We start from the raw sequence: 10,041 nt of genomic DNA on the forward strand, positions 1-10,041 counted from the left end.
TCTTGGACATATGAAGGTTGGAACTCAAAACCTTCTCTTTTCTGATTCAGGATTCATCATAAAGTTAGCCTTTCATTTTTCTGTCCTCATCTACCAATTCTTTCATTCTTCAGCCTCTTAAATTTTTCTCCATACCTCTAACCTCCATATCAGCTGTCAGATAAGATCCTAGAGGATATTAGAACCTACCTTTGATCATCTCACTCCTCCGGGTAAAAACCTCCAGTGGTTTCCTTTTGCCTCCCCAGTCAATCTAAACTTCTTAACTTGGCATGAGGGCTGATCTGTGTCCTGGCCTCTCTGCCGGTTTGTCTACCTCATGACCAACGACGTTCTGTGCTTCAGCCATATGCAGTCTCTCAGTGTTTTGCAAATCCTTGGTTCCTTAAGCCTCTCCACCCCCCCTTTCACCATTGACTCTTTACCAGTTTTTTTAAAGATTTATTTATTGGGACACCTGGGTGGCTCAGTCAGTTAGGTGGCTGCCTTTGGCTCGGGTCGTGATCCCAGCATCCTGGGATGGAGCCCGATGTCAGGCTTCTGGCTCAGTAGAGAGCCTGCTTCTCCCTCTGCCTGCCACTCCCTCTGCTCGTGCTCTCTCTCTCTCTGACAAATAAGATCTTTAAAAAATTTTTTAAATAAAATAAAAATATAAAGATTTATTTATTTGAGAGAGAGAGAGGGTAGAGCAGAGAGAGACGGAGAGGGAGAATCTTAAGCAGGTTCCACGCCCAGTGCAGAGCTCAACACAGGGCTCAATCTCACGACCCTGAGATCATGACCTGAGCCGAAATCACGAGTTGGATGCTTAACCAACTGAGCCACCCAAGTGCTTCGACTCTTCACCAATTAAACATGTTAACCCTTCAAGGCTCTTTGCCTTCTCGGAAGAGCCTTCTCTGACCAACCCAGGCAAAATTGATGGCTTTTGCCTCTGCCTTCCCATAGCACAAAGTTTGGGGCAGTACCGAGCCCCTGCCTTATGTTATAGTCATTGGTGAGGGTGAATCCTTTCCCACTGCCAGCTCACTAGGGCAGAGCTGTCTGCCTTGTTTCTGGCTCTCCAACTCAGTGCTTGGCAAACAGGGTGTTTGCCCAAGAGGGTCTGGGGTCTTGGGAGAAGGGACATAGGAGTGTTGCTGATGGATTTTTGCTTAAGCACCCTTTACTACCCCCACTCCTGCCAAATGCTTTCTAGAAAGTTGTCTAGTGCCCTTAGGCTCCGTGGGCCCTTATGTCCACAAAAAAAGCTTTACACAATCTATCAGTGGCGTCCCGGCTACTGTGAGCCAAGATAAAGTCACCTGCGGTCATTCCCTAGCGAGGGGTCAGTGACCTTCCTTTCTCTTTGGCTCACATTCCCCAGGCCTCTGCAATCGTCTGGGCCTACCTCTGCCACTCCCCTTCACACCCCCAGGCTCCAGACTCAAGGCCAACCGCTGCCTGTTCCCTTCCCTGAACCTTTCACACACCTCCAAACTTCGTACTTTTCGTCCTCTGTGCTCCCAAGGCCCTGCCCGCTTTGCGACAGTCCTGTTCACTCTTCATTGCTCAGCTTATGCAGAGGCTTGTTGCTGCTTTCCCTGACCGAGACCTCACTGCTGACGCTGCAGAGTTCCCCCACTGTGCTGTCAGGGTGGTGGGGGGTGCGGGGGGCAGAGCCAGGGTGTTCTTGAATTCCTTCAGTCTGTCTGTCCCCATGGCTGGTCTGTGAACTCCAGGATGTAGTCGCTTCTCCACTCATTTTCAGACCCGCATTGATCTAGCAACTCACATGAGCTGCATATATGGTGCACATAATCGAGTCAAAGTTTCTAGCCCACAAGTCCATGGGATGGTCTATTCTATTACATTTATTCATTAATTTATTTCCGTGCTGGTGGGGACCTACTAAATTAGTGAGTCTCAACACCTGATCATTCAGAACTTTAAAAAGCAAACCAAAAAACCTAAGTGATTCTGATTTAAATTGGTCTGTAGTGGGATCTGGACCTTAGTATAGTTTGTGGGGTGTTTTTTGTTTTGTTTTGTTTTTTTTGAACTCAGTATGTTTTTTTTTTTTTTTTTTAAAGATTTTATTTATTCATTTGAGACAGAGAGATAGAGAGAGAGAGCATGAGCGGGGGAGAGGCAGAGGGAGAGGGAGAAGCAGGCTCCCCACCGAGCCAGGAGCCAGATGTTGGGCTCGATCCCAGGACCCTGGGATCATGACCTGAGCCGAAGGCAGACGCTTAACCATCTGAGCCGCCCAGGTGCCCCTGAACTCAGTATGTTTTAAAAGCCACCCAGGTGTGCTGAGGTTGAGAACAGCACCAAATCTTGGCTTCTCTAGCAGGCCTAAAGGTAAGAATCACCTGTGATCCTGGACCTGCAGACTCCGCATCCCCCCGGGGGCGGGTTCAAAATTATTCTTCCTAGCCTGCCCCAGACCTAGGACATGAGGATCTGTGTTACTGAGATCAAATGATTTGTATGCACTTTACTGATTGAAAAGCTAGATTCCAGGTCCTGGAAGGTTGGTAAATAGATCCCTAGTCCCAAGTCAGACCTCCTACGAAATCAGAATCTTGAGGGGAGAGGCCAGTTGACCCGTGTGAATTTAACACAAGTCCCAGGCGATTCTTCTCAGGCAATTTTGGGGAACAACAGCTCTGTGTTGATATTCCGACTCATAACAGTTCGAAACACAGGGACCCACAGGGCTCAAGTAGGTGTGAGTGAAAGAGCATGCAGCCCAGAGGGGAAACTGGGGTCTGGCCCTAAGGAGAAACACTTAGCACTTGAGACAGGCACATACCAAGTTCTATAAGTGTCCACAGGAGAACGAAAATGCACTGGCTGCAATCAGGGAAAGCTACCTGGGAGAGGTGACCTACAAATCATGACTAGAATTTAAATAAAGTACCCTCCAGGCTTTTCATTCTCCCTGACTTTGTTCCTATCCCCCAACTTTGCCTTTGTCCCAGGCACACCTCCAGTAGCTCTCAGGGCTCAGAACGGTTGCTGACCTCTGGGTGGGATCATGGAACACCTTACTTGGTATTTAAGTGACACATACTTGTGAAATACAAACACATTTTTATCTAGCAAGGGCTGAGTCAATAAAACAACATCAAACATTTGCACAATACTCTGTGGGGGCTTTCCAAGCAGTTACGTGATAGTTACTTCCTCTGATTTTTACATAGTTTGTGTGCTCACAGAAGCCCTGTGACCTGCTTGAGTTCAGTACCTAGTGAGAGGTGAGGCTGGGACCCTACCATGTCCACCATTTCTGAGGACAGAAACACAGTCGAGCAGTTGGTGCTTAGCACTTGGGAAAAAGATCTGTGGATGGTGACTGGAGGACAGACTGGCCCTTTACCCAGGACTCTCTGATCATATGACTTCCCTGAGGAACTTGTGACAAATAGAGGTTTCCGGCGCCCACCCAAGACCTACTAAATCAAGATTTCCAAGAGGAAGAACTTAGGAATTGCATTTTACAAGAGAGGCAGCATGTTGCAAGGTCAGCATACCTGGGTTTGAATCCTAGACCCACCACTTCCTGGTTGTGTTCCTGGGGCAAAGCTCTCCTCCTCTCCGAGCCTCGATATCCCCATCTTCAAAATGTAGGGCCTGGCTGGTGCCCACCTTCTGAGCCCCTGAGAAGGGACTCCCCAGGATGGCAGATCCAGCAGGACACAGGCTCATTCTCCTTCATGGAGTGGGTGTGGAGCTCAGGGACTGGGTCACCCAAAGCTCTAAATGTCACCCTTCTCTCATGCTCCTGAGAAGGAACTATGTAGTTCCTTCCACCTCCTGCTCACTGTGGGTTGTGACCCTCCTCTGGGGTGTGAGGTACACAGCGCGAGCTCTGGACAGCCACTGCTAAATCTAATTTCTGCTTTTCCTCGTAGTCCCTTCACCTTCTGAGCCTCTGTTTCTCATCTGTACAGTGGGGTTTTCATCGGGAGAAACCAGTGTGTGCACAAGGCGAAGGCACACAGAGTAAGCCCGCCATCCATGGGGACTTCTATCATCATTATATCACGTAACACATACTTATTGAGCACCTACTATGTGCCAGAAGCTGAGATCCCTGCTTGTGTGGAGTCTACATTCTAGTTACAGTCTAGTGGGTGCAGAGGGTAGATCATGAACACGATACACGTTTAATATTTAAATAGTAAAGACACTGCATAGATTTGATATTTAAATAACAAAGACAATAAATAGGTTTAATATTGAAGCAAAAAACAAATGTGGTAGTTATTTATATGGTAAACACAACGGATGCTTGTTATTTAAATTATAACTATAACGTGTTAGCATTAATGTAAATCCCACAAAGATGGGATGTTAGAAGATGTCCAAGTAGGAGAACGGCGAGAACCACCCTGGACTCCAAGCTAGAGAGGAAAAGGATCGTAAACTCTGCCCCTTACTTTGCAGATGTTTAGTAGAGCTGCGACATTTTTAATTTCTCAAACGGACTCCCTCCTCACCTCGTAAAGGAGGCCCTTCCTGACCCTCTTTCCTTTGAAATTCTGTGGCTGTAATGGGCCCTGATTTCCTGTATAAAACTCACCTGATCTAGCTGACCTCTGGAGGCTGATGAAGCTATGCCTGCCGAGGGCATTCATCCCACACTGTAATCTTTGTAATAACCGCGGGAGGTCACTTCTGCCATCGGACAGTGGAGGAAATGGAAGCTTTTTCACCTTGCCCAGGTCACACAGCTGGAAAGGATGGAGTTCGGATGTGAGCCTGCCCCCCCACCCCCGCCCAGTGCTCCCCTAGCGTGACAGCTTTTCCTCTTGTCATCTGCCTCCCAAACTCCAGGAGGGCAGGGCTCCTTCTCAGCCTCTCAGGGCCCTTATCTCCCGCCCCCAGCCCAGGATGTCACCTTCACAGAGGCAGAGGGTTAGGGGCTGGCTGAGGGTTATGCCAGGAGCTGGTGGTGAGGGTGACCAATTGTTTCGGTCTGCCTGAGACCATCCCAGTTTGGGCACAGAGAGTCCTGCATCCTGGAGAGCTCTGCAGTCCTGGGCTAGAGGCGCATGATGGGTCACCTCTAAGCAGACCCCAGGCAGCCTCCTGTCCCGCCCCTATGGCCCCATGCCAAAACTCAGGCTGTCTTTGATGAAAGGGAACTGCTTAGCTCATGCCTCACATTTTAGGCAAAGTCTAAGTTGCTGAAAGTTCTCTAATGTAGCCAAATGGCTCTACTTTGGGGGGACTCCCAGACGTAGCAGTGGAATATAAACTTGTCTCTCTGGAAGATGAGAAACCTTAAAGATGTACCTAGCCTCTGACCAGGAATGCCACTTCTACGAGTTTCTCCTAAGAAAAAAAACCCAGAAATATGGACAGTGATTTCTTTTTCTTTCTCCCCCCACCCCTTTTCTGACAGTGATTTCCGAAGAAAGATAGTCCCTGCAGAGCTGGCTATACAAAAACTTGAATGTGTTAAAGTAGAATATCATGCTGCTAAGAAAAAAAAATCATATCATAGATTTAATAACATAAAGACACTATTTTAAGTAGAAAATGAAATATAAAACTATATAAAACAGCATGAGCCCAATTTTATTTATGGGATGCCTAGCTGGCTCAGTTGGAAGAGCATGCAAGTTTTGATCTCGGGGTCGTGAGTTCGAGCCCCATGTTGGGTGTAAAGAGTACTTAAATGCAATTTTTTTTTTAAAGATTTTATTTATTTGCGAGAGAGAGAATGAGAGACAGAGAGCATGAGAGGGAGGAGGGTCAGAGGGAGAAGCAGACTCCCTGCTGAGCAGGGACCCCGATGTGGGACTCGATCCTGGGACTCCAGGATCATGACCTGAGCCGAAGGCAGTCGCTTAACCAACTGAGCCACCCAGGTGCCCAAGAGTACTTAAATGATCAACAACAAAAACCTTAAAAAATAAAACAGGGGCGCCTGGGTGGCTCAGTCGTTAAGCGCCTGCCTTCAGCTCAGGTCATGATCCCAGCGTCCTAGGATCGAGCCCCATGTCGTCCTAGGATCGAGCTCCATGTCGGGCTCCCTGCTCCGCAGGAAGCCTGCTTCTCCCTCTCCCACTCCCCCTGCTTGTGTTCCCTCTCTCGCTGTGTCTCTCTCTGTCAAGTAAATAAATAAAATCTTTAAAAAAAATAAAATAATGTTACAACCTAAGTTTAGATTTATACTTTGATGGATGGATAAAGAAAATGTGGTATTTAAATACAAAGAATATTATTCAGCCATAAAAAGAAAAAAATTCTGCCATTTCCACAACATGGATGGATCTTGAAGACATTATGCTAAGTGAAATGTCAGGCAGAGAAAGACAAATACTGTACGATTTCACTTACGTTTAGAAATTTAAAAAAAGCCAACTCATAGAAACAGAGGGAAGATGGTGGTTGCCAGGGACTGGGGGATGAAGCCAAATGTGGAGGTATTGGTCAAAGGGTACGAAGGGTACAGTTATAAAATGAATAAGTTCTGGGGATATAATATTCAGCATAGTGACTATAGTTAACAATACTGTATTCTATACTTGAAAGTAGCTAAGAGAGTAGATCTTAAATGTTCTTATGACACAAAAAATTGTCATTATGTGAGGTGATGGATGTGTTAACTAATCTTATTGGGGCAGTCACTTCCCAATATATACGTGTACCAAATCATCACATTTGTACACTTTAAATTTACACAATGTTATATGTCAACTGTACATCAATAAAGCTGGAAAAAAATTATATGTATGCACAGAAAACAAAGGACTGAGAAGATACTTACAGAATGTTAACAATGCTTTTCTTTGAGTTTAGAATAATTTTCATTTTCTTCCTTACATTTTCCTGAAATACAAGCCTAGTTCCATGAGTAAATATTAATTTTATCATCAGAAAGTAATTAAAAAAAAATACTGCATCCAAGTATTCCGTGCTGAGCTATTCTAATTCTGCCTGACCTTCTTTCTCAGGTGGCATGAATTAGTGGGGCTTTAGAATAGAAGGCAGTTGAGAGAGCACTGGATTGGGAGTCAGAGGAAGCCTCCTGTCCCCCTCTTGCTTACTCCCAGTTCCTCTCCTTGAGATGTCCCTACCCCTGCATGTAATGCCTGGTTCAGTTGTCCCTTCCTCTGCTGGCCATACTTCTGCTACAGCTCCCATCACCCACCACTCCACTGGCCTGCTGTTTATTTACATGCCTGCCTATTCCTTTTCTAGGCCTATTTCTCTTTCTGTAACAGGCCCAGTGACTTGGAGCTGCCTTACCCCTGCCCTGGACCTGGCTGCAATGCCGAAGAGAACCACATGAGGGCGCCAGAACCACACTGGTGACAGCCTGCCGCCCAGTCGGACCGAGGTCCCTTCAAAATTGTCCCCACCTCCCCCCCAGCGAGAGAGGACACCAATCACTGCAGGCCTGGGATGCTGCCACTCAGGAGGGAGCCAGCGAGAAAGAACTGGATTATAAACTCTCTGAGAAGAATCCCCACCCCATCCCAATCTTCGCAGAGCTACGCGGGCCAAGGTGACCCTCCGAACAGGCCCCCCTCAAGCATCTGCGGCATGTTGAGATGGAATTGCTGTGTGGCTTTGAGCAAGCCCCTGTCCCTCGCTGGGCCTCAGTTTCCAGCCTGCACTGCTGCGTTTCTGTGCAGAGATGCCGTGGGGCGGGCATCTGGCTGCTCACTGACTGCTTCCTGTCAGCTCTGGTTGAGGATGTTTCCTGCGCCCAACTTCCTGCTCCAGGTCCCCAGTTTGTCACAGGCCCTGCTGCATGCTCCGTGTTTGTTAAATTGAACTGAAACAGAAATAAAACCCTCCCTAGAACAGAAAACGGGAGTTTAGAGGTGACCACCAGAGACCTTTTCTCCTTGTCCTTCAGGAAATTCCTGGTTGCAGAGCACACTGGCATTGCCCTTGGCCGGGTCCTGTGTGTGTGTTTGGTGTGGTTGTGGTGTGGGTCCTGCGTGTGTGTGTGTGTGTGTGTGGTGTGGTGTGGTTGTGGTGTGGGTCCTGTGTGTGTGTGTGTGTGTGTGTGTGTGGTGTGTGGTGTGGTGTGGTTGTGGTGTGGGTCCTGTGTGTGTGTGTGTGTGTGTGTGGTGTGGGTCCTGTATGTGTGTGTGTGTGTGTGGTGTGGGTCCTGTGTGTGTGGTGTGGTGTGGTTGTGGTGTGGGTCCTGTGTGTGTGTGTGTGGTGTGTGTGTGGTATGGGTCCTGTGTGTGTGTGTGTGTGTGTGGTGTGGTTGTGGTGTGGGGTCCTGTGTGTGTGTGTGTGTGGTGTGGGTCCTGTATGTGTGTGTGTGTGGTGTGGGTCCTGTGTGTGTGGTGTGGTGTGGTTGTGGTGTGGGTCCTGTGTGTGTGTGTGTATGTGTGTGTGTGGTGTGGTTGTGGTGTGGGTCCTGTGTGTGTGTGGTGTGGTGTGGTTGTGGTGTGGGTCCTGTGTGTGTGTGTGTGGTGTGGTTGTGGTGTGGGTCCTGTGTATGTGTGTGTGGTGTGGTTGTGGTGTGGGTCCTGTGTGTGTGTGTGTGTGTGTGTGTGTGGTGTGGTGTGGGTCCTGTGTGTGTGTGTGTGTGGTGTGGTGTGGTTGTGGTGTGGGTCCTGTGTGTGTGTGTGTGTGGTGTGGTGTGGTTGTGGTGTGGGGCGTGCTCTGAGGGGCTTGGGATTGGGAGTTGGAGGAGTGGATTCGGGGTTATTGGAAAATGGGAGGGGGGAGGGCCAAAGCCTGAGTCCTGGGGGCAGTGGGGGAGGACGGGGCCTGCTGGGGGGCAGAAGGCCGTGTCCTTGGGAGAGAGGGCCAGGAGAGGCATGAGTTCCTACATGGTGAGGTGGGGGTCAGGGGCCACTCCACAGGTGCTGATCGTTGTTGGGTGGGCTTGGGCCGCAGACCCTCCCTCGCCTTTCCTACCTCAGGCTGCATGATGACGTCATCATGCTGCTAGGGTGAGGGCAAATGATGGGAGACCCTGTGCCTCTCCTTTGGTAATCACCCCCTCCAGAAAACAGGAGGCCAGCACCTCCCAAGTCTTCAGGGAATTGCTTCCTGACTAGAGAAGACGAAGGAAGGCCCCTCCCCTTGCCCTGCTCTGTTCTTCTGCCTCCACAGGATGAAGCCCTCAGAGACCCAGCAGCCTTGTCATTTCCTGCCGCGGCAGGCTGCACCCTGCCGGCCCGTTCCACTCTCCAGGATGATCCCGGCACCTGTTACTCTGCCTGGAACACCCAGCCCTCATCCTTCAAGGCCCTTTTGCTGACCGCTGCAGGCAGATTCAATTCCCCCATCTGGGCCCCCTCAGCTCCTGGCCCCATCCTATTACACCATGTGTAGCTACCTGTTTTTCCCCCACAATGGAAACTTCCTGAGGGTAGGGTCTGGGTCTCATTCTCCTGTGTATCCACCAGGTCCAAGTACTAGCAGGGACTCAACAAATGTTTGCTGAACAAATTAATTTGTTTTCATTTAACGAGCTCATTAGGGCTCTATCTTCCTCTTAATTAGGAAGCAGGAGGTTCTGTTTTTCCTATAACAATTCACCTTTGGGGGATGATGGCAGCACCTCAGCTTCTGCAAGCAGAAGGCAATCAAACTAGATTTCTAGGGCACACGGTTGCATTACAAAGAAATAACACACGTGTGCTCAATGAGGTCCATTTAAACAAGACAACTGTATGTTAAAACTTCACATTAAATATACACATTATTATACAGCTTATCACACAGAATTAGAGCTTTACAGGACACTTTTTTAGCAGTAGGTGGCTGGCACAGGCTCTTGGCAGTGACCCACAGCCCTGAAGAGAGGGGAAGGATAGGCTGAGGGCTGCTACCCGTGCCCCAGGGGCACCTGAGTGGATCTCCATGGGGTTCTGGAAGGTGCTCCGACAGCTAAGGTTCTGGGCTGAGCTGGCTCCTTCTGGACATCTTGGTCCATTCGGTCTGTGCTGGTAACTAAATCTGGAAGGGTGAAGAGACAGACATGGCAGCTTGCTGGATGGCCGCCCGATCCAGCCGGGATGCTTCATGGGCATCTACGGGCCAATTCCAATGTCAGCCTGCTCCATC

Source organism: Halichoerus grypus, chromosome 14 (genome assembly GCF_964656455.1).
Source record: "Halichoerus grypus chromosome 14, mHalGry1.hap1.1, whole genome shotgun sequence".
Lineage (NCBI taxonomy): Eukaryota > Metazoa > Chordata > Mammalia > Carnivora > Phocidae > Halichoerus > Halichoerus grypus.